The 26,106-nt window shown below is 38.8% G+C and overlaps 1 long non-coding RNA gene across 1 annotated transcript in view; it reads right to left on the bottom strand.

Annotated features, from left to right (window-relative positions):
- Nucleotides 1-26,106, bottom strand: part of LOC116216449 — a 394,546-nt gene that overhangs the window by 45,616 nt on the left and 322,824 nt on the right. The window lies entirely within an intron of this gene.

Here is a 26,106-nt window from a genome sequence, read left to right as displayed (position 1 = left end):
GAACTTTCAACATGAGCAGTGTGCCAAAAGGCTACTCTGCCCTATTCATTCATGCCCCGCTGCTCAGGCAGGCTGCAGCATTTAAGTACCCTTCTGATCATTACAGGCTTATCTATTCATCATAATCTGGTCTTATGTAATGATAGAGGTCCACTTGGCATGACTTTGTTGCATCCTGCCAAAGATTAAGAGTTCAGGTTTCTTCCCAGCCCATGACTCCCATGCAGTATCACTAGGTAGTATTCAGTAAAGCCTCAGCTGCTGCTATAAAATGATATAAAATGGCCAATAAGCACTATTTTTAACCACAAAACATGTTACTTCTTATGCAGTACATGCTTCTGTCATTCTCCGAGGGAAAAATGCCTAATTGCTGACAATAAATCTCACTAGATAAATAACAAAGACAACATGGCTACTGAAGGATGAACATAATCATCCTAGCAACACGTGGTAAAAGGACTGACCTTAAAAGAGTAGTATTTATTCTAAAGAAATGTAAATTGTAACAGGAGCTTTGAGAAAAGCTCTGGCAATTAATTAAATTTTCTGATTTACATCAAGAAAGTCACTTTTCCTAAATCCTATTTGCTCGATATTGTTCTGCTCCAGTACGCAGGGGTGGAAAACAGTGCCATGTAAGACTGATAGAATCCTAATTTCTTTTCTTTTTTTCCCCTCTATAATATTCTCTTTATGCTGCTCTTTGGGACTACAATTCAGTGTAACATAGAAAGATAATTTTCTGAAGAATGATAGCGGCCATCACTTACCTTTGATCATATGATTAGACAGAATCTCTAGCATCCTTATGGCTGAGTACCTGCATAAATATATAGCTAGTTTTCACTTCAATGGCCAGTGGTAAAAACCTGTGACTTTTTCTTTTCTGATGACTGCTCCACACTCACATACATTTACACACAGAGAGCATACAATAATATTATCTCACAAATAATAATATTAACAAAAATGAAAGAAGGATGGCATTACATTTCTGTGAGCATGATGGATAAATCAATTTCTCAGACATGCTGCCTGTCTTCTGCATGCACAACTTGCAGAACTCCAGAACAGCTGCTACTGATTGGTAGTCTATAAATCTACACACCCATAAATGTGTTGGATGTGCTTGGTTATCTATCAGATATGCAGAAAGGTAATGGTGTGGCACACATTAGGATTCATGAATGCACTTTTTGTAGTGCTTTTTTTCCCCTCAGAGGTATATTGAGGCCAAATCAACAGCCTCTAGAAAGCAGTGATGATGCAGTGCACAGCTTGGAAATCCATTCCTGAGACAGAGTGACACAAAAGATTAATTGAGTATCTGTACTTTCTGGAGCCACAGTCGACATTTTTGTGGATAGGCACCTGTTATGTGTGTGTATTTACCAGGTTGGAGAAACGGGGCTATAACTTGACTTCAAAACTTCGTATTTGCTACTTACAAAGTAAACATTTAAAAGACTATACAGCCAACGTTCCACGCATGCAAGAATAGCGATACACTAACTGTTAAAAGGTTCAGAGTAATGGCTACCTGTTAAATACAATATAATCAGAGAATACTTCCCTACAAATTAAATGCAAATACTTTGATACGTTGACTGTGCGAGCACATTTAGTTACTATTAGCATACTTATTACAATAGAAAGCCTGAATTTTTTCCTGAAACGGAAGCGGGGCAGAAAGCAGGATTTCCACACTGGGGGGTGGGAGAGGGACTAGCAAGCTTGGCGAGGCATGAAAAAATGGAACGGAAAGGACAGAGTTGGGCAATTACAGCAGTACAGCGTTTGCGGCCCACAGAGGCTGCAATCATCTGCAGTGACAGCACAGTGCGTGAGCCCCCCGGGGCAGTGCGCTCCGGTGAAATCAATTTGTCAGGAGCAGCGCTGCCTACTCCCTTCTGCGGAGGCCAACCGGAGCGGGGGACAGCTGGGGTGCACAGCTGTCTCGCTGCAGCAGATCAATTAGAACATCAGAATTCATCTGCTAATTAGCAAGCATGTACGGAGAGGAAAGAAACCGCCTCGAAATGAATCATTTCCATGTATTAATGAATTCGGTGACATCCCAAATTTAGAGCCCAGCCCAACAAGATGTACGGCCACGCGTGTCACTGGTGAACAAGAAGAGACAATTCTAATGCTGCAAAAGGTGAACGTGCTACCAAAAGGTAAAATAAAATTCACTAATAGTAAGACTTTGCACTGCTACTATCAGTGAAGGAATACTCGCATCACAGCTATCAGTGTTTGATCACAGTGAAAACAGCTCTACTTAGCTGAAACATGATATTGCTGGAAGAGAAGGAGCTGGAGCAAGCTGTCCAGAGAGGTTGTGGATGCTCCATCCCTGGAGGTGTTCAAGACCAGGTTGGAGGGAGCCCTGGGCAGTCTGGTCTAGCACCAAATGTGGAGGTTAGTCACCCTACCTGTGGCTGGGGGGTTGGAACTTGATGATCCTTTAGGTCACTCTTCCAACCCAAGCCATTCTATGATTCTATGATTGCGAGCTGATAGGAGTGGGACCAGGGAAATCACAGCAAGCCTGACATACTGCTTGTGTTCTAACACACTGAGAAGTCCCCTGACTTCTGCGATAGAGGAATGGACCTCAGGTCAGTAATTTTTATCTTTCCTTTTCCTTATTTTTATGTTTGACCTTAACGTTACTGTTAGAATTGATGCTTACTGTTTATTCACATTATGTCACCGAGGGGTGTTCTTACAACACAACTTGGCCAAAGTCAGGGCTGCTCCAACAGAGTTTCAAGGCTTAGTGGGACAGGGTTACCATTTTTTTTTCCTGACAGTTTTAGTGTGCTTAACAGAAACAAATAAATAAATACATGACTACTTTCTGCATCTAACCTTAGAGTGTAGTTCTTATTTCTTGCATGTGTAGTTTTCAACCCAAAAAGAAGCCACGTACATTGATTATTAGCAAACACAGAAAATCAATTTTTGCATTTGGGAAATGCACCAGTAGCTTCCCAGCTCACACCGAGCTCAGCCACCTCAGCTGAGATGCAATGGACTCGAACAGCTCTTCTCAGGCCAGTGAGCACAAACTCTTTGTTCCTGGAAGTTTGTCTGAAAGAGCTCTGAGGATGGTTATGTTGTCAAGAATGATTAAGGAATGAAAACATTGGTGTGCAGAGGACCAAGACAAAATAACCTCCCAGAAATAGTAGCATAGGAAGAGAAGCTATAAAACTAGCATGAGCAATTTAGCCTACTGCTTATTTGAAGCAGCTTATTCACTGTATCAATCCATTTTCCCAAGGTATTTACTTTTTAACACTTCGTTTTCTTGCAACTGTAAGTACATGTGATGGCAAATATCCTAATATTCAAGTAATCAACCACGGATCATTTTTGAAATACACTGCATTAACCTGCAGCATGGAAAAACCACAAGATACACAATACTTACTTGTTCGAAACTATGTTTGTTAACATGGAGTTGACTGTTTGCCTTCATCTTTGTTTGTTGCCTCAGCATGAATTTTTCCTCTCTTTTTTTTCTTTCAGTGACAGTCATTAAAACCAACATTGCATTAGATGGCTGGAAACACACAGCAATGACTATACAGGAAGAACTGAATTCCCTATGGGAAGGGAATGAAAAGTTACTGCTAGTTCTGCCGCAGTTAAACAAATGTCCATAGAGAGCCAAGTCCATTCTCATCTACTGAAGGAGATGAGCTGAGAGTAAGTCATGGAGGAGGTCAACCAAGAGCACAATCCCCTACACTTACTTTGAGATAACGAATAGTGTGTAGGAAAAATATTTAATACTCAAAAAAAGTTTTATCACCACCTTTCTTTCTTTTCAAATCCTGCACTGGACTTTCATCTAACACTGATCTGCATTACACCCAATAAAGTGAGTGCATGAGAAGGAAGTGTGCGACCCATCGAGTTTTACAGCTCTAAGCTGCCATTTAGTTCTGAATTTTTTCTTAAGTGAGGATTGCTGAATACAGCAAGAACCAAGCTCTAATATATATTCCATTAGAAGCAGTCCAGAGAAAGTCACATTCTTCTTATCATATTACCTCAGTTACTGGCAGAACAGTATAATTATGATTCACATTGAAGTGGCCTACAAAATGAATTTAATCAAATTTTAATATAAAATATAGTCACTTAAAGCATTTTCCTTTCAATAGCTTGTTCAGTCAAGATGCTGTTCGGGGGAGGAAGAGCACAGATGTCATGCCTAGTAACAAAACAGTGGTATCTTTTGTATCGAATATGGCAACAGGGTGCTTAAACAGACACTAAATGACGTATTGATGCTACTGCTTTTGTGCTGTATTCTGTAAACAGCTTTGCATGTAAAACTGCATGGGCACTTTCAGTCTCTTATGCTTAAAATTCAAAGTCATGGAAAACTCAGTATGTGAGCACTTTTAACAAGGAATAAGTAATTTACTTGGTAAGAAAATCCCTCTTCTGCATGTACTTGTGAGGCACAAATAGCTGGGTTTTGTTCTGCAGGACACTGGTGCAAACTCAGAGCATTATCATTGAAAGCACACCAGCCGCTGGAATTTTCCACTGTTCTGACTGAGCTTGTGTCTGCTGATTTGATTGTAACTAGATGCCTTGAAGGTGCACCGCATCCCATTGATTAGATCTCAGGTAACCCCAAATGCAAGGAGACTCTGTGCATGTGTGCAACATTTTCACTACAGGGATTGTTTCGAAAGAATCACTTATAAACCATTTGTCAAGTGTTCAAAACTGATACTAAATGCAGAAAAGATATGAAAGATACTAGACATGAGATGCACCAGATAAGGAAGGCAGTTATATGTGAGTTTAAGTTCCCTACTGCAGACAGCTTCAGCAACACATAAACTTGGATTTGCTGCTCTTCAGTTGATGGTTTTAAGGCTTTAGCAAAGTCCTCACACTCTGCTAACTCAAGAAGAGATGTGAGGGATAAATATGTAATGGAAAGCTGCATTTTAGCTTACAGCATCTGAGGACCCAGATACGAAGTCTACATCTATTTTGCAACATTTCAGTCATTTGACTATCCCTAGCAGTTCATGAGATTTCTCTTGATTGTGGATTAAGTCCATGAGTGCCTTGGATACCATTCACATTTTTTGAGTTTTTTTTTTTTTAAACCCTGTCCATCTGCTACTCTCCTAGGGCTCTCATCGCATCTCTTACTTCCTCATAGCATCTGTCTCCTTTATCCTTTCCTTATGCTAGCTCCATTTGCTCTTTTCCCCTTGTTTTCTTCTGTTATTTTAATTTATTTTGGGTTCCCATCTGCTATATCTGACCATCTTTGTTTCCTTATTCTCTCTCCTTTTCACCCTCACAGCAACACCAGAACTCCACATCCCCACCACCCTGTCTCTGATAGCATTCTGCTCAGCAGTAGCTTTCCTTCCATGTCCACTTTCTACACCACACCTCAGTTCAGCACACTACATCAAGGCCTTGAGTGACACCGCTCCTACATACACATCTCATTTATCAATCTCTTTCTTTTCCTCTGTCTCCACTTTTATTTTCTCCTCAATGCTTTATTCAACTGACCATAGCCATCAACAGCCTCCTTATAACCAATGCTGATGACTTTGCTTGTTCTCAGCTTACTCTTGCATTCTTCTGCTTTCTTTGCCTCTGTGCACATAGCTGAATCTTCCTGTTTCAATTACTTCATCCTCAACTCTTGTTCTACTGCCTCAACAGAAACCATGGCAACAATTTGTACATCCCCTTCTCATGTTTTTATAAATACAGTTTGAAATGTTCCATTTTTGACATACCGAAGCCTGGCTTTTATTTCTACAAATTCCTGACTTCAATGAAGTCTTCTTTTAGATCAGGTCTTTTAGCTCATACCCTGGCTATCCAACTGCCCTCTGAAATGTCACCCAGAAGCTCTTCCTCCAAGAAGTCACCTGCTTTTTTCCCCCTACCCCTTCATTTCTTACTTAAGAGGACAATCCTCACTTTTGTCCATGCTTTTCCAAAGACGTGAGTCTTGTATTTGTTTACCTTCTGCATCTCGTTTTCTCATCATCCAGAAATTGAACTACTATGCTGACATTATTGATTCATCTCTGTCACACAGAGCCATCTCCTTTTCTTCAGTCTATATTTTGATATTTCAATCTGACATATCCTGTATTGATTGTCAAGTTCAGGGAGAAAAGAGATGAAGTGCATTAAACCTACTTGCTATTCTTCCTTGAACACTGCAAGATGGGCTCCACCATCCTGTGAATTACATACACATCGTTGAATTAAACATTACCTTCAACTGCACCCCTAGTGTGACTATTCTCTAGTTATCTCCTAGATTTCACAAACGGGCCTGAGAAATTATTTTTTAAAATTTTTACCCTCATAGTCCATATTTGCATGGTCTTTTTCGGTCTTTTTGCCAGTTCTTACAGCTCTTTGTGCTCTTCACATCATACAGGAATTCACTGTGATCCTGCAGTCGTATTCAACAATACTAGATGCATGTACAGTCAGAAAATTCTCATTGCAGACCTTCTGAGTTTTGTTCATTCAGGGGTGAAAGAGGCAGGCAAGTGAATGAGGGACAGATTCATACATTTTGCCATAGGATTTGATGATCTTAAAGGTCTTTCCCAACCAATTCTAGGATTCTATAGCTAGAGCTTGGGACATTAAGTCCTTTTATCCAATCTAGGGAATTGAAATGTGGAAGGGAAAAATAAAAAAAGAAAAGAAGTTTAATTTAGAAGAACAAAAACAAATGAAACAAAGTGTGCTCAGTAACGGGACAAATGGAAAAGAAATGCTAAGTATGGAACAAATCAAAGAAAACTGGAGTAAAGACTTCAATGCACAGAAGACAGACAAATGGAAAGGTCTCAGTTTCATTGACTGCTCAATAATTTTTTCTGACCAGTTCTCACCAGTAGGCTAATAGTGGGCTGACTTACCCACTATAGCCTTGATGACTGCATTGACAGTACTTACATGATTTACAGCATATCTGCTTTTATGGAATGGGTGGATAAGCCCTTCCATTAACAATACTAATCAGATAAAGTATTGCTAATGGATGACCCTGCATCTGGTTAGGATGAACTGTTATGCTTAGTATGTGTACGCTGTATTTCTCATGCAAGATCAAGATGTCACTGCCATAAATTTCAACATTATGTTTGGAAAAATTGTTTATAATTTATTCTCTACATCTGCTGCAACTTTGACAGACAGTGAGCTGTTTCTTTGTTCTTGTCCTTAAACCAGATCACACTCATACAATGCTAAAGCTTTTGATGGTCCAAACAAGACAGACCAATGTGTAAAGACACAATAGGAATGAATATACACGTCCACTTTTATCTCCTGGTTTAAAGGAGATTTAAGAAGCATGTCCCTATAATCACATTTCTAGGTAAAATATATTCTGAAACTAAAAGTATAATAGCCACTTGACAGATACGCTGCATAAAACCATGATGCCCAGAGCATCCATCCTATCATGCAGCTATAAAACATTTAGAGTACACAGTGTTTACAGGCAGTTAATAGATAGTAGTGATAAATCTCCTTCAGAAAAATCTTGTCTTGTGAGCATTACAGAAATGAGGGAGATCTAAACAGGTGCAGCATCCACAACATTTGCATGCCAAGAGATCCCCCCACAATGCTCTTCTCCACAAAAAGAAAGGCATATGTGCCAAGGTCTGTATGAAAGTTGTTTTCCCCCCCATCCCATTTATCACTAGTCCAGTGATGCTATCCAGAAATGTTTTTATAGCATTTGTCTTCAGTCAATGCAAATCTCCCTTAGTTGAAATACAGGTAACAGAACTTGGTCAGCTTTTTCCTCTATCGCATTGTAATTTGCAAAAAGAGAGCATAACATCACCAATTTAGGGCTGCAACATTTTATATCCATCTTATAGAGTAAGTGCAAAGACAGTTATGGTTTGGAAATCAGATAATTGATGAAGAATTGCTGCTTATGCTTTTTTGATCCTCTCAACTTCAACATATGTATATATTTTTACAGGAGACAGTTTCTCTTCCTGATGGTAGAAACTTGCTTTCATTGTAAAGAAAAAATTTAGACCCTTGTAATTTGGCCTAGAAAACAGATTGTTTTTCTTCAAGATAACATTAAGTTTACAGTAAAGATATGGAGATAGATCTTTGTAAAGGCTAACACAAAAAATTTTGATTTGCAAACTATTAAAAAGAACGTATTAACTTCAAACTTACTGTCTTCTCTCCGTCATTTTTCTCATTCTCATCAATTTTTTTCTACATCAGAAATCATTTCCTACTCTACTAGATCAAATAGTAAGGTATTTACATCCTCATGAAAATCTAAGCAATAGAGAGAAGGTTGGGATTTAAGAAAAGCCTAACAGAGTTTCTAAACATTTATGCCTAAGAAAAGCTGAAGTTGTGAGTTTCTTATTCTTACTAAGAACCCTGGACATAAGTTGGGAAGCAAATGGGAAATCAGAAAAACATTAATGATTTCCAAACACATTTTACTTTGACTTCAAGATATTCTGAAACTTAAATGACTTACATCCATCCAGCTCTACTAGAAATGCAGAATGCTGTATGGCTGATACGTAGTGCACAGTTGCTGTCTGCTCACATAACATACAAAGAAGCTAAAAGACTCTAATATCAGGTTACAATCACTTGATGATAGGGAACAATGAGATTTCATCCTTTCAAGGTTACCTATGGCAACTTAAGTCTTAATTTTCACTTTCAGTCTGTGCAAACCTCAGCTTTCTTTAGTGCTAACCTTTCTACTCCCCCCTCTCCCCCTCCCCCCCCAAAAAAAAAGGCTACTGTGCCAAAGCTTTGGGGAGTTTTTTTTTTCCTTATTTACTTATTTATTTTTGAAGTATAACAATGTTTGGAGGTTCCTTCAGCTTTAAAGCTTTGCTCTGAATATCGTTATGTTCCATTTTGACATGCTACAGCACAACGCAGAAACAAACCTGGGGTTATCTCTGTGTCTTTTTGCCAAACCATGCAACCTTCCACCTGTGGATGGCCACAGACACCAGATATTATCAACTGCAAGTTGCATCTCCTGTCTCTTCATCTTTTTAAATATAATTTTTTAAAATTCTCTTTTAAATTTTACTTTCAGTCAGTTCTGTATCATCTCAGTGCTGTTCCTGTGCCTGCCATGAGGTTTGCTCAGCCTAGACAATTTTCTTACAACAATTTTCTGTCAACTTAATGTTATACTTTACATGCTTGCCTTACCCCCTACGCTGTCATTTTAGACAGAATGAAAATTATAATCTAAATCCTCAGTTTTGCATCTTAGAGAATCAATTACTACAGGACTGCGCAAGGAAGTACGATTTAAAAATCTTAAACCAACACAGTTTGATCAGCCCCTCTAAGGGGGCAAATCTACACAGTGCAAGGATTTGCCCTCAACTTCATCTAGTAACTTGCTGCAGCCCCATTGCATAAGGAGAGCACAGATAAAGCTTCCCTTGGACAGATGAAAAATTGAGCTGCTGAGTCCTACTATCTTCAGAGTTTTGAGGGCATTTTCCTACCTGAAAATACATGTAACAAAGTAAGTAAATGTGTATAAATGGAAGAGGTTTCTCTTCCATGATTTCAGGATGAGAATAAAGGGCACAGAGAAGGAGAAAAGACAAGGAACAGTTACGGCTCTGGGCAGCTCAGCCCAAACACTGAGCCTGGTGGGACTACACCACAGAGGTGCCTGGGGTCAAGCAGATCATACATAGAGTGATGGAGGGAATTGGCTGCAATTAGGCTTTTCCATGAATGCTATCCAACTCTGATGCTGTACATATACACAAGTTCTTTAGTTTGTTTTCGTGTATATTCTTGGGTCATAACAACACCCTGTATGTGTTTTCATAGCAGACAGAAAAATACACAGTTGAAGTTGCTTCTCACAACCTACGAGTATCTTTTGGCCTTTACTTAAGTCAAGCTCTTTCATTAAGAAGCTGAGAGCAGCATTTCTTTCAATAAACTCAAAAGTGTCAATTTCCAGGCATCCCTGCAGCTATTCCTACTTGTAAGATGGCACCGCACTGTTAGAGAGCTGCCGCTTGAGCCTTAACAGACCTGTGACTTAACTCGAAAGCTCTCAACATAGTTTACTGCACTGCTTCATCTGCACACTACTCAGACTTCAGTCGCCAGCCTAAAATGCAACAGTTACACAACACAGTGTAAGAAAAGGGTACATTTTCACAAAACAACCTATTTATTGACTTCATTTCAAGATGGAGTTTAGTTTGTTATTTGGTTGTCCTTTTAATTAGATCTGTTTGCTGTGCTAGCAATTGCAAGATGTCTTGAGGTTGCAGTTTCATTATTCCCCCCTGGTAGTGGCAGAGGGTGAAAGGATCTTTCGTATAGGGGAATATTTTTATGTCTTGCTTTGAGGTTGGCAAGTTATTTGGATAACCTGGTGGCTTCAGGCAGCATCACAAAATGAAACTGTATGGCCTTTGATAAAGGAAGGAGGAAGGTCATAAATATCGCAACGGTGCTCCAGTAAAACGCAGCACAATTAACTCCGTGAGTTGCAGTTTCCCTACCTGCATAAAGAATGGTCTGCAGGAAATATAAGACTCAATAGCCTGAAATGGAAGAATGTCATTTTTGCTCAAGACTGCTGCCAAAGGCTACAATCAGACAAGAGCATAATTCATGAAAATGACAGTTATTTTGAAGGAAACAAATCTGTGCTGACTTCTACCCCAGGCAATCCTACTGATTTCCGTGCATAATTTACGTAACTGTAGCCTTCTATTCTGCAATTCATGCTAAAAATGTAAAAAACAAAAAAACAAACAAAAAAAGCAAAAAAAAAAATCACCAAAACAACAACAAAAAACAAGCCAGTGCTAAATCCCTTAAGACAATCTCATCTTCTGTCAAACTGAAGCCCAGTTCCGACTTAAACTCCTTTGGGGATGACCTATTCCCATGAATCTGAAAACAAACATACCACTTATGTACATAAAATAAAAAAACTCAAATATAAGTATATATGAATGAGCTCTGACCTTTCCTTCTGGCTTGCCCATACAACAAAGATAACGATATCTACTGAAGGTCAGAGGCCTGGGATACATGAATTCTGTGCCTGTGGTATATGCTCTCAAAGGCAGGCTGCACCGCCATGGATAATTATGATATCTAATGGAGATATGTATCAGTTTCACCTACAGTTTTGTTGTTGTTGTTATTTCATTTTTGAGAGAGAGAAAGAGTAAATGCAAATAAGCCTTCACCCAGAGTTGAAAGATATCTTCATTATAATGGAAGATTTTCCTTGCAAGAAGAACCATTCGAAATTAATTGAAAACTTTTTTTTCAAATTAATCTAATTTGTCATTTGCATTTGAATCTGCAGTATAACAGATAATTGCACAAGCGGTCTAGGAAGGCTCCACACTGATGTTTCAAGACAAAAGCTCTCATTAGAAGAGGTTTTGACCACAACAAATGAGAGGCTGTATTCCAGCTACAAACCATGTGATCCATTAGTAGGATGGGAGGTGGGCGTAGAAAGGGGTTAAAAAAAAAAAAAAAACCATCATCACCACCACAGAGAGATGTGCTGCTAGCTGAGTCTTGCTGGTTTTCGAAAAACAAGGGAATATATTTTTAAGTCACTGATTTTTCAACTTATTTTAATTCAAAGATCCCTAAATATTTTTCAGTGGAGATGGAGACTTCCGAAGAGCAAAATTAAGCCCGAAGCAAAGTGCTTGCTGTTTGTCTTTATCTGCCAGCGATTTCTGAGATGCAGTTCACAGACCATAAGCTGAAGCCCATTTTCTAAAGATTTCTCTTTATCACAATTTAGCTTGGAATACTGCCAGCCCACCTCCACCCAGAATGAAGGAGGAGCAAAACAGATATGCTCTGGGGACAAGCGTTTTTTGAACTGAAATTACAGACACATTTTCTGGTCCCGTCTTTCTAGACATGTTTAGGTTAAAATTACATAGCAATCTCTTTCTGTAGTTCATCAGTCTTCAATTATACAGGGTGTATGAGATCAGCATCAACCTGATAGTCTCCCAGGCCATAGTTTTAGAGCTACTTAGACATTACTTTGTTCAGTTATACTCCGGCTTTTAGGCTATCTCAGTTACATTTTACAGCCACCAGTTGGCTCTCTGTAACACACAACAGAGGATTGAGAGCAGCCTTTTCTATGTGGAACAGGTCTTCAGCACATAAAAGCTGTATTTGATCCACAGTTAGAGCCAAAACAACTTTGGCCAGAACCACTGACTCAAATTACAGAGTAAGATAAATGCCATTACACTTTTTAAAGCCTAGGCAGATGCACAGTTCCTCTCCTAGAAATATCCTGTCCATTTGCCCAAGAATCACTAGTTACAGGGAAAAATAAAAAGCTTATATAGGTTTGTCCTTTCATTTTTTCATTCTCTGTTACTGAAGAATTCTCTTCTTCCTGAGCTTCCCTGAAATAAAGGAAGGATCCTTTACTCCCATAGATGTACATTATGTACAGCCATCTCATTTTATCTTTGGAAGTATCTCATGCATCCATTTAGCAACAGATATGATTCACCCAGAGGCCCAGCCCAGCATTATGTGACCTAAATGAAGAGTCCTTCATGTGACAGAAGCACAAATATCTCCTCAAGCACAGATTTGGAAACAAAACATATTTCTGCCTACTGATCACTGAATCCCCTGAAGCTCTACTTCCAACCTGCATTTTGTACATATGATGGTTTTGAAGACATACATCCCTTTTGCTCTTTATAAAGTGCTCTAAATATAGGCCTTTAGAAAATGTTGATTTGAACAGGGCTTTTCTGTTCTTCAGTTTCTTCCTAAGTTTTACCAAGAAAGTTGATCACGAAGCCTCAGCTGTAACCTTATGTTTAGCATTGCCACATCACTCCTTCTGGTGATGTACAATACCACAGAGAGGAAAAAACAGTACAACCACCACTGGGTTGAGGCCTAATCTAGATGATTACGCAGACATTAACATTATCTTATCCTCTCCATAATTTATGCAAGAGATAGCGATTAAAAAATTCTCAGACTAATTTGTATGTAGGGATTATACAATCTAATAGAAAGCACGACAAAACTTTGATAGAATCACCAGTAGAAAAATGTAACGTGTATATATGGTGGAGCCAGAAATCAACCTAAGTTTCATTTTCAATGGTTTTGAATCTCTACCACCGATTCCTTTTTTCCTGTGAGCACACCGGAGAAATCCCTTCCTTGGCAAACATTATTACCAAGGGAACAATTTCTCTACTTCTGGATTCATCAGCAGGATCAACGATAATGGATAAAAACAGGGCAAGTCACAAAAATATCAGCCAGAAAATCTGCATGTATCTACTTCTGCACTTGGTCAACAACAGTTTGTCTTCTTAGCTCTGCACAACCAATTAATGCTGAGGCTGATACAATACCTCTAACTTGCAGTTAGGAGAACTGTGTTTTCATTCAGAGAGACCTAAATCAAATATACACGAAATATAATCAAACATGAGGTATCATCAGAAACCTTCTCTTTTAAATATAAGGATTATTTGTGGAACAAAAGATGGAGTGTAGGGACTTATACATTATTTTTTTCCTAATATGCTCAGATCTGCTTTAATAAAAATCTGCCAAAAAACACCAATTAAAACTTGATTCCAAAAAGCTGGGAATCAGTGGTACAAAGTGGCTGGCTTCAAGTGATAGCAGACTATTTGAGAAAAATCTTTCAGATCTTTTGATGAGATAAAAATGTTAGACTTCCTTTTATGTGGTCATTAAAGCTTACTCATAAACTTTGCTGTTTGACAGGATGGCAATTAGGCTGCTTATTTAGAGAAAATTGAAAGTGATGATAAGAAAACTGCAAAAAAAACCACACCCAACTAATAATTATAAAAACAAAATGAAAGAACAATGTTGACAGTTGCACTGAAAATTATTAGCCTTGGTTTTTAAGAAATGAAGAAATGAATGTGAATCTCAAGTATACAAGCTTGTCTTTGCAAGGCAGTATTGCTGAGCACATAGTAAAACAACTCAGGTCATGCTAGAAATGGCTTCCTTGCCTTTGATAACTGCCTGATCAGAGGGCATGAAAACAGAAATTGAGAGGTAATCTAAGTGATCTAATTCTAACCTAATTTGTGCCTAATTTGTGCCATCATATTTTGTCTAAGCCCTCCACATTATCAACTAATACACTTCCTATTAATCTCAACCTGCGATTGCTTAACAGCACTTTGCAACTTCATTCTCCTGAGCTGATCCCTAAACGTGAATGCATGTCAAGAGCAGATACAGTGACCATTACTCTGATTTGTGTGTCATGTTTTCTTGGCAGATTAAAAAATAAATAAAAATAGCATAACACTCCGTAAGTGCTCTCTGTGTCACTCAAGTTTAAAGGCAGACAAAGAGCAGAAAAAGATGAGTATTGTGGCACTCATGTTAATCGCAAATTGAAGGTGCATAGATGATGAAGGCACAAAAAGGCATATAGGAGTAAGAGCTGTAAACAGTGCTGTGACATCAGCTTTCCATGTCCTAATTTTCTACAAAATCATCCTTCCCAGGATTTTTTGATTCTCTGTCAAGACGATTGATGCAGCGTCAGGTAGTAACACTATGTTTATCCATTTAACTAAGTATCTTTCACTGAGCCCTGCATCAAACCTTTGTGATAAACGCAGCTTTACCTGTGGACATTTGATTCTGTGCAAATCCTGTGCAGATCTCCAGTGTAGTCTGAATTTGAATAAATTTTCATATATATCATGCAATCAACTACAAAGTCCTAGTACTAAGCTGCAAATAGCACGCACTGTGCAAAGCTGGGCTTTCAGAGCGTCATCCACAGCTCTCTGCTGAAGCTGAAAGCTCTGCAGACTCAAGTGCCTTCTCCTTTCGTAGGACCCAAGAGACTTCATGCTCAGCCACTGCATTGGGTAGCTAGTGACTAATGCCTCGATGTGTCTTTTTATAGGGCTCCTTCTTCTGGATTGTGGCCATCCAACACCCAACCCAAGACCAGTAGATCATGACTCCATGTGCCAAAGATAACTGAGGCCCAACTAGATCAGGGCACATGGGCCCAGCATGTGAGCATCCAAAACCTGCACCACAGGCCATGAGTGCAGTACGCCTGGCCCCCAGGCATCACTCATGTCTCCTAACGCCTTCCAAGCTCTTGTGATGGCTGTAGACTTCTTCCCCAATATCAGGCAGATGTGCAGTCATGGTGGATAGCACTTCCTAAGGATTTAAAGAAAGCAATATTACCTCATTGCAGTACTTGGATGATATACTGCTGGGAGAGGCTGAAAAATGCAAAGAAGGAACTACGAGTTTATAGAACTTTTTGGGGACTAGCAGGATACAGAGTGTCACAGAAAAAAAGTCAAGTCATTCAGAAGGCTGACTTATTTAGGGCTTGAGATAGCCCACAAAGGAAGGCCAGGGATAGAGAGAATAGAAGCAATATGTCAAATCACACCTCCTTGATGTAGAAAAGAGCTTAGATCATTTCCAGAAATGGCCGGATGGTGTCACCTGTGGATACCTGAGTTTGGATTAATGGACAAATCCCAGTAGGAAGCTCTTAAGGGACCAGGAGTTGCTTGAATGCACTCCAGATTGTCAAAAAGGATTTGACACAATAAAAACTGCTCTCATGAGTGCCTTGGCTTTAGGCCTTCCAAATCTGACAAAGCCTTTTGAATTTTATGTGCATGAAAGAGAACATCAGGCTCTAGGAATAGTTGCAGAGACTTTCGGATAGCAACTCAAAATATATCTTTGGTGTGATACATGCATGTGGTACAAATTGGAAGGAGAAGAGATTATTAACATCACAAGGAAATCCTATAAAATACAACAAATAAATTTTAAGATTGCTCAAAGCAATGAATAAACCAAAGGAAGTGGCAATGCTACACTACAGAAAACATCAATCTGGACAGACTGATATAATCAGAGGAAATCAACAGGTTGATGAAATTTCAAAAAAGAAGAGCTCTATTTACAAGAACAGCAGCTTTAGTCCATGAAAAAACTTCTAACATAAACATTCCCGAATATACAGAGAAAAAAAACAAACTGAGTATTTGAATTGTGTTAAGACTCCCAAAGAATGGTGAAAAACTCCCAATGGACAATGCATAGTTACTTCTTAATCAATAAGGGAAATTATGAAAAGAACACATGGTACCACACATGTGGGAGCTGAAGCCTTGGCAGAAATTGCAAAAATATAAAAATGTATGCAATAGGCACCGATATGCTAAAAATCACCAAAGGTATTACACAAGGATATGAAACTTGTTTGAGAAACAGTCCAAAAGAGGAGCTTTCCTGCGTTGTACCAGCAAAGCTAGAGAAGTAGTCAAGAAAGAAGTTTTTTGAAAGAAGTAATACCCAGGTTTGAAGTTCCTGAAGGATCATCAGCAGTACGGGACCCATTTTGTAGCACAGGCCATTCAGGGAGTTTCAAGATTTTTGCAAGTTAAATGGGATTTACACATTCAGTGAAGACCACAATCTAGTGGAAAAGTAGCACCAATAGCCAAGACATTCTATCTGGTTAACCAAGGACAATTGCTCTACTGGAAAACTGTCAGGAGGAAAATTGGCCGGCTTGCTCTTAGGTACCATGTATGAATAAAAAGAGTAAGGAAAACAACCCCCAAAGGACCACCAAGGGCTACGTAAGACCCCTGAGCAATCCTGTGCAGGCACAATCAGGAAAGTAGCCAAAAGGAAACGGAGTTCTTAACCATGCATAGGTAGTAGGTGTTTCTTCTGTATTAGATGGTGGAGTACATGGAATTTAATGTATAAATAAGGTGAAGAAACTTGCATTGTTGTGCTTGATTTGTGGAAACTTCTACCAGCATTTGGACCTGAATAAAAAGCACTATCTCTGAAGAGTGTGAGAACTGGGCACACCAGGTAACAAATCTGCTTTACAGACAGCACTGCCCCCCAGACAGCAGGGAAATGTATGAATAGGAGCCAATTTTCTTAGTTAATCTAACAAGGCTAATTCATTACAATGTAAGCAAACCCAGTGCACATTACTGCTCAGATCTTGAAAAGAAAACCTGGTTTGTTTGCAAACACACAGACAACTGCTGGTCAGGAGTAGCTGTAGTTGCATTTCCAGCACTGGTGGGATGAACAGTCATTTCTGCTCACCTCAGAAAGCAGCTACTCTGCATAGAGCAACTGCCTGCACTTGACAGACTTATTACTGTGGGCAGCTCAGATTTAAAAAGAAAAAAATAAAAATAACTAACAACAAAGCAAACCCCAAACCCAGCATCTATTCTTTCTTACTGATAACGTGACCAAAAGCAGCATGCTTCCTGCCTTTGCCTTGCCTATCAACAGTGTTGTAAGAGCCTATAAATATAGCAGAGCTGCATACTTGTGGTGAGGAGCCCACTCAGGCTCTCATCCCATTCTCTGGCCTCATCACCAGATGCCAGACAGCTCTACAGGATTGCAAGGGCACTCCTGGGCTTTTGTAGTGGACCAGGGTAACATGGCAGCATCATTTGTTTCGGAAACAAAACAATGCTGAAAGCTTCAGCTGTATAAGCAGGAATGAAATGGCGCCTTTTCATTTCATGAAGCTGCTATACATATGTATCAGTCTTCCAAGGCACATTTTTCTTCTGCTGTTTATGTACTACAGCAAACTCCCAGAACAAGCCACTTATCTTGAGTTATGCTAAAAAAAAAATTAAAAAAAAAACAATAACCTAAACTCAGTGACTCACAGAACATCCCCACACAGCCCAATGCCAGCCTCCAGTTAACAAGGACGTCAAGGGAATAGAAGAAACCTGTTCGGAATATGGGAAAGGCAGAACAGGAACAACCATCCCAAACTCCTCTGCTCCAAACGCAGTAAGGCAAGATGAGCTCCATGTCTAATTGCCCAAGACAGATATTAGGAAGGAACTAGTCATTTATTGAGGAGATGGTAATCAAAGCCACATCTCTGTGGGCTTGGTGGCAATGAGGTGAGTCAATATTCCAGATCCAGGGCTAGAAAGATGCCTTCAAATGGCTTCAGTTCTCATTCCAAATCCTGTTATTTTCTAATTCCAGTTCAATTTCTGCAGTGAGCCCTTTCCTTGGGCTTCCCTAGGGACAACAGGACTACATTTCCACTTTTCAGGAGTAACTGCTCTCCCAAATCTCAGCGACTCCTAAGCTTCAGAAGGGAACACACTCGGCTCATTAGACTACTTAATGACACTGCTTTTGGCACCAATCTTAAAGCAACTTATGCATTTTAAACTTTTTTGTTTTAAACTTACAACCAGCATAACAAAGCAGTCAGAATGGATCTGCTAGTAATTGGCAAGGACCTCCATCACAGGAGGAAGCAGGCATCTTTTAAAGACAGCTCACCTTATTTACCTCTAACCTAAACTGTCACAAAGCATCACCCATGACCATACGTCAAAATACTACATTATTATTTTTTTCATCTCAACATAAGCTAATTAATCCCTGAAATAGAGTTGTATGGAAGCAAAGAAGAAACGTGGCCTCAGAAACCAAGGGTAGATCTGAATGGGAGAAGTATGAAACAACCAATGGTTACACAGTTAGCACTAAGTCTATAACAAAGCATTTACATCTGGATGGGTAGGAAGGCCTGACAATCGAGGAACAAACAGCTTTCTTTCTATTTCTGAAACTCTAAGGTCCATTCAGGCAAGAACAATAAAAGATGTCAGTAGTGTGAGCTATTTCGCACAGATAAGCAACTCTGAAAAGTAAGAGGTGCTAATGTTACCCAAGGGAGAAGCAACAGCTGTAGAAAAAGAGTTAGACATGCAGAATAAATTTGGTAGAAAGGACTGGGGAAATGAACACTGCGAGGCAAATAAAGAGAGCTAAACACTTTTGATTATAGAAGTTACTACAGGTATCACTAATAAAGCCCCATAATATTTCTACATATCTTGTTTTAAGTGCAATTCATTGTTGGATCACACTGAAACAGAAGAAGTCTGGAATTCACAATATGTAAGTTAGACACAGTTCAGAGGTTTGATGAGGGTGGGAGGGGTAGCTGACAAGACAAGGGGACAAAATCAGTCAAGCCTATAAAAACATACATGACTCCTAAAAACAGAAACTGATGTTTTTGTGAGATTTATAGTACGTTCAGCAGCTGGCATTCTATGCAATTGGTTTCTTTCTGTTTTAGACTGATTACTTTGTCACTTTCTTGAAAATAAAGCTCATAAATATGTATAAAAATGAACCCAAATCCAAATACATTTCAAGGAAGGATGAATGATTTATCAAATGTTTTTAAAAGCCCCGTAAGCATTAGTTTCATGGAGAAAATATCCTACATCTTCCTATTTGATTTGCTTTTGTCTTAAAAAACAAAATGGATAGCAATCCACAAACATCTGAAGCGTGGTGCTGGAGAAAATAAATTGGTACCTATTTGTGATAAAGCTATTCCTACTAATACAAAAAAAGTAGTTGCCTGAAAGCATCAAGTGTGATGCCATCTGAAAGTAGAGCCAATCATTGATTAGAGATTAAAGATTATTTTGCAGGTTTGATTTATTCTGTAGAAGTAACTGCTGGGTTTGAATATGCATATCTCTCTACAAATGTGGTAATAATTCCACAGAATAAATCAATAATGTGACCATAAATGTCATATAGTATATAGCTCTTATATCAATATACTGGGGAAAAAGCCCCCATCATGATATAAAATGGCTTAGATCACAGGGGTCCTTAAATATCACTGAGCTCCAATCTCCCTGCTGTCAGCTGGGTTGCCACTCACTTTATCCAGCAGTGGACCAGACTGCCCAGGGCAACATCCAGCCTAGCCTCAAACTCCTCCAGAGATGGTGCATCCACAGCTTCTCTGGGCAGCCTGTGCCAGTGCCTCACTGCCTTCTGTGTAAAGAATTTACTCCCAATCACTAGCCTAAATCTTCCCTCTTTTATTTTAAAGCATTTGCCTCCTTAACCTATCCCTATCTGCCTGTGTAAAAAGTCAGCTTTCCTCTCGCTTATGAGCTCCCTTCAAATACTGAAAGGTCTCAATGAGGCCTCTCCAGAGCCTTCTCTTCCCCATGCTGAACAAGCTCAGCCCCCCCAACCTTTCTTCATAAGAGAGGCTCTTCAGCCTTTTGATCATCTTTGCAGCCCTCCTCTGGACCTGCTCCAATAGCTCCACATCTTTCTTGCAATGACTAAGTATATATAAAGAAAACTAATGTCATATTAGAAATGGATAATAAGATTATAAATATGAAGACAGACTAAGGAAGATGACTTCATAAAATCTAGAAAAGAGCTTTGAACAGAATATTATTGTAGTCTACAAATACCTTACAGGTAGCAGTACAGATGAAAGACAAGTTTAATTTAGAGTCCTAGTAGAGGATAAGATGAGAAGCAATTTCCTTTTGCTAAAGAAGGAAAAACTCAACAGAATATAGTAAACCAAACAACTGCAAAATCTAACATCACATAGCCATATGCATAGGATGACATTTTCATTAAGGTGGAGCTATTCCTTGCACGTGGTAGTTCCAAGCAGACCAGATGAGCCTTTTGCTTGCCTCACCATCAGCAGCCAACAGAATGGACTGGGTTTATTTTGCTGCATGGGCACTCAATAGCAGAGATGAATTCAAAGAAATATTAAATTTCAGGATGGTCTTAATGTTAGTAGATAAATTGATCAAAAGAAGCATTTCTATTTTCCCTTCATTTTATGAGAGACTTGTTAATATTAATCACAGACATGAAACAATTATATTATCTTGGCATCTACTCCATTGCAACAGTTAAAGATGGATGTGGAGTGAGTGCCTGGGATGTGCCTCAGATTGGAAGAGGAGACTAACTCTCAATTAAATCAACTTGTAAGTTTACAATAGGACAACCTTGTGCTGTAATTGATCTTCTGTGTGCTTGTTAAAATTCAAAACAATCTTTACAGTCTATCCCAAAAAACTCAGGCAAGGGTAAATGGAATATACACTAAGCTAGCCAGTACCGTGCAAAAACTATCCAGGCTCCAGTTATAAATCTGAGATGATCATTGGCTACGAATGCAGATCAGTGGTACTCCAAACTGCCAAAGGTTAAAAAAAAAAAAAAGATAAATGGAAGATATTTATGGCTGAAAATCTCCTTTAATACCACTTTTGTCAAATCATCGTGTGTGTGTGTATACATCCTACAGATAAGCACGTAAATTAGGTGCTCAGTGCTTACACAAAACTACTGATTTTGACTAAGCATTAAGTTAAAATTAACACAGATTAACTCAAAACTTTGTTGATTAAATATCATAAATTAGATTTATCTGAATAAGTACAATTCAGTAAGTCCTTTTTATGAATGAGAACAGTGAAGGTAAAAGAGACTTACATACAGCAACTATTCAACGCTGCAGAAACGAAAGCCAGTCTCACAACATGAGCTACAAAACCAATTTTGTTTATTACTACAGCCTGCTCATCTGACAGCTACAGTAATAAATGTTCTCAATGAGATGTACGCAAGCATGCATCATTTTCTGTGGCTCTCCCTCAGTGTATTGAGGATCATTAGACAGATGATCAGCTTTCTGCAAGAGACATCTGCGTAGTTTTCAAATTTTGACTAATAATCTCTTGAACTACAGTTTGCAACAGAAAAGATGCTTAAAGTAATCACTAGTCTGAATCTGTGAAGATGTTGAAAAAAACTGCCTTCAGCTATAGACATATTTGCAGATTAACATTACTTTTATTCTGTGGATTTTCTCTCCATTCTGTCAAGCCCCACACAGTCTCGACTCTCAAGAAAATGAAAGTACCAATACAGAACTACTTCTATCCACAGTAATGAAACTGCTTGGGTCACTATTCTCCAAAATAGGCTTGTTCATAGAATCATAGAATGGCTTGGGTTAAAAGGGACCACATTGATCATCTAGCCCCTGCTATGTGCAGAGTTGCCAACCACCAGACCAGGCTGCCCAGAGCCACATTCAGCCTGGCCTTGAATGCCTCCAGAGACGGAGCATCCACAACCGTTCTGTTTGCCAGAATCTTCTCAGAAAAAAAGATGAAAGCACAAATTCATTTTCTTTTAAATTTGAGTAAATGTGAACAAGTTTTATTCAATTTTCCCATATTTCATAAGCAGAAGCGGGAAATAAGTATAACACAGCTAGAACAATTTTCTTTAGAGAGACGATAGCCTTGGTTTAAAGTTGCAACTAAGTTTCCAGCTGAGAGTTTCAAATGAGTAAAAAATTCATGTCTTTGAAATCAGTGATCAAAAGAAGCATTTTGTAAAATCTATTAATCTCCATATAAGATAATTCCTCACAATCTCACAATAAAAATGCATGTATATGAAATACTTAAAATGCATTAATACATAGAAACTAGAATTGAAACACATTTTAAGTGCATGTGCAAATCTTTTATGCCTGCCTGGTATACTTTAGAGATATTATTTAGAAATACATTCCTTTCTCTTGCAACTCAGCCTTATTCTCATTGAGAGCATCAGTTTTTTTTTTTAAAAGTAAAATCTGAGGCATGAAGAGAGAAAATAAAGGTGACGTCATTACCAACTACGGGCAATGCCAATTCTTTTAAATTTATTGACTGCTAATAATATTCACTGGAGTTTGGATCTTTCCTATCTACTGATGGGAAAGCAGAAAGGTCACAAGGTAAAAGAAAACTCCATTTTCATGGCACGTGAATGCATTGCTCCCAAGGGAATTCAAGTTATTTTAGAAAGGTTTACATATATACAGGGCGGGCCCTTTACTTCTGGAGCCAACTAAAAGCCCATCCATCTGTGAATGATCCAATGTAATAAAAGCATGGTAGAAAGGTTGTCTTTGACACTTTCTTTGAAAAGTATGCTTGTGCTTAATTTTCAACTCCACATTACTTCCACACACCTACTCAAAGTAAAATAAGAGTTGATTCTTAATGGGAGGTAAAACCAGCAAGAAAAGGTCACAGAGCTGTAAGATTTCCTTTTAGATAAAGAGAAGGATCAGACGTAAGCAGGCCCCAGCAAACAGAACCCTAAAATGATATCTAGGGATGACAACACAAAGCCCAGGCTCCAAATCCTGTAGCAGTGATTATGTGCCAGCAGGTTTGGGGTCAAGAAAACAACTAGCAACAAACTCTGCATAGATAAAACAATCCATCACAAGTGATGTTTATCTATTTGCCCAGCAAGGAAACCAAATAAACAAATAAAACCCTCCAAAAGTTTATTGAACAATTAAGTTAGGGCTACCTTCTTCACAATAAAACTGCTATTAGAAGATTACTATAAATATTGTCTAAATGTCCTTAACTCTGTATTTTATCATCATTTCATTGAAACCAAAAGACCAAGAGACCAGGAAGAAAAAATGAAAAAGAGCTACCCATAGCGCGTTCACAAAATTCACAGTTGCAAGGTTAGAGCTTCACTCATCAACTATAAATTACCATTTGCCAGCTGACACTCAGTAACAGGCCATGGGTGTGATCCTAATCTGGGGAAACAGGAACGAAAACAGGTGAGCTGCCTTTACATTCAGCCACAACAGTCTTTATAGTCACTGACCGTAAGCATTTATGTTTTTAGTGTTTAAGCTAATGCAGTGTACCCCACAGCACAACAGTCAGTAGAGGAATTGATATTGCTGAAATGACCATACCACAGCTGAAGATCAGCAGCTTCTTAAAGCAAGCTTTTTGAAAGATCAGTGAAATGTCTCACAAACACTAACTAGCTATCCGTGAGAGGTTGGATACTCTGATATCAGATGCTATGCGACAACAGAGTATACGACAACAGCTTAATTTGCACTCAGGCTCTCACCAACATACAGGTTAACTACAGATCTGTGGCTAACCAGGAGGCCAACATGCAAAATAAGTCACCCATCAAAACAGTTGGACTTCTAACACTGATTAAAGCATTCAGTGAATATGCCTTAAAATGTAACTGATCACTGGCAGATGCAACCTATTGCAGAAACTTACCACTGCAAGTCATAAGGGTACAGTCAAAGCACGGACATTACCTTTAGATAAGCATTCACAATGCACATGAGAGATACATGTGCCTCTGGTCTTCATTTTACCTTCCACACAGAATGATTCCTGCAGGACTCACGTATTTCAGCCTACCCTCAGCGTTCAGCTGAATGAAACCCTCAGGATTTGGCTCAACATGAGTAATAGAGGTAAATCAGAATTAAAGCGAAAACTTTAGAGACATTTTTCCTGAACTTTTTTTTTTTTTCTCCTTTTAAAGAGGAAACGGTTCGTTCAGTCAACGCATTTCAGAGAGAGCAATAGGAAAATATTGTGAGCATGGCTAACACGTCAGGAAAGCAATGAGCATCTTTCAACAAGTCATTTCCGTAATATCTGACAAAAAAATAGAAGAAAGCCACACATAATCAGATATTAGGTGAAGAACACAGACAAGTCTCACATCCCTCATTACAGAAGATAACAGCAAAACTGTGGGAGAAAGAGTGACTCCCAGCATGGCAATCCAAGAGAAACCCCCCAAATGCAGATACAATTCTGTTAGTAGGGGAGGCTGCTCAGAGAGGTGCTCTCATTGGTCACAGGAAGCAGTTTCAGGATGCTCCACCAGCATGGCTTATGCTGGAGGCTTCATTTCATCAGAGATTTATCATTCATGTGCAAAAAGAAAATTCAAATATTTCAGAAGTATTCTACAACACAGGGTTAGCTTCAGACATATCGAATGTTACTTACACTGAAGTAACACTGAACTTCATTACAAGCAAGATTTGAGAGCTCTTCTTATTTCTATGCTGCTTCTCCTGCCCAGCCCACAGTAAACATCATAGGATGCTCACAATACTTAATTAACAGTGACAGTCTTTCCATTACCTACCAGGGATCTGTCTGTACAGTACGAACACTGATGGGGAAAGGAAGGAGGGGGAAATGAAGTATGTGTCTCTTGGTGCCTACCTGAGGCTCTTGTTCTTCCCAGAGAAACCCAGTGGTGGGAATTCTGGTGTCTCCTGCTATCAGATGGAAACCCAGATACTCAAATATCTCCAAACCAAAAGGAGCTGAGACACCAAACCTGATTCTTACTGCTCTGAATGGATACTCTTAACTTGCATGTGAGAACAGTTTCCTGCATAGACAAGAGTAAAGTTTACTTCATTTTAATTTGCTCTCATATGTATAACGTGATTTAATTAAAAAAAAAAAGCAGACAATCTTCTATATCTTTGATCAGACGCAAACAAAACTCCACCAGACAGCTCAGGGATTTCCAGAATTTAATCCTGTGCTATGAAGTAATTATTGACCATGTAAAAGGTTGCTTCTGCTCCCAACGTTTTTACAGCTTTTCCACTTGAAATCGCTGCTGCTGTTTCTAAAAGGTGTTTAATGTTACAAAGCAGATGCTAAAAATCTCTGTAAGCACTTCTGGCTAGATTCTGGCATGCAGCCATGCCATGCTAAGGAGACCTTAAAGGTGTACACACAGTTCTCGTAATTGAATGAAATCACAGAAAAGTCAACTTCTGGTGTTCAAAGCTCACATTTTATCTTTTTTTTTTCGTTTATATCAGGCTCAAATGCTGAACAGGTGCTTTACTGCCCACTAATGAGAAAAACACCAGAAAATAAGTTTAAGGTAATGAACCACTAAAAAAAAATAATGGACGCTGCTCTAAGCTCTTTACATCCAAATGCATTCTTTCTTTCCTGGACAGCAGAAGGAGGGGTTTTTTTTGTTTGTTTGTTTTAAAAACTTTTCTTTAAAAAAAAATAAATAATGAAACTGTTTTTCATTTCTTATTTCAGACACGTCTCTGGTCTAGTCTATAAATACAGCTTATTTTTCTGTTCAGTAAAGGTCCTGTGAAACTAACAGGAATAGAGCAGTTCATAATGATGCAGAAAAATGCGAATACTTCTTTATCAATACTTTTATTACTTGCAGAATAATCCACCCCTCCCCCCCCCA

This window comes from Meleagris gallopavo, chromosome 3, assembly GCF_000146605.3.
Source record: "Meleagris gallopavo isolate NT-WF06-2002-E0010 breed Aviagen turkey brand Nicholas breeding stock chromosome 3, Turkey_5.1, whole genome shotgun sequence".
NCBI classification, from domain to species: Eukaryota; Metazoa; Chordata; class Aves; order Galliformes; family Phasianidae; genus Meleagris; species Meleagris gallopavo.
The sequence above is the reverse complement of the archived record's forward strand: the minus strand, read 5'-3'. Positions and strand labels throughout refer to the sequence as shown.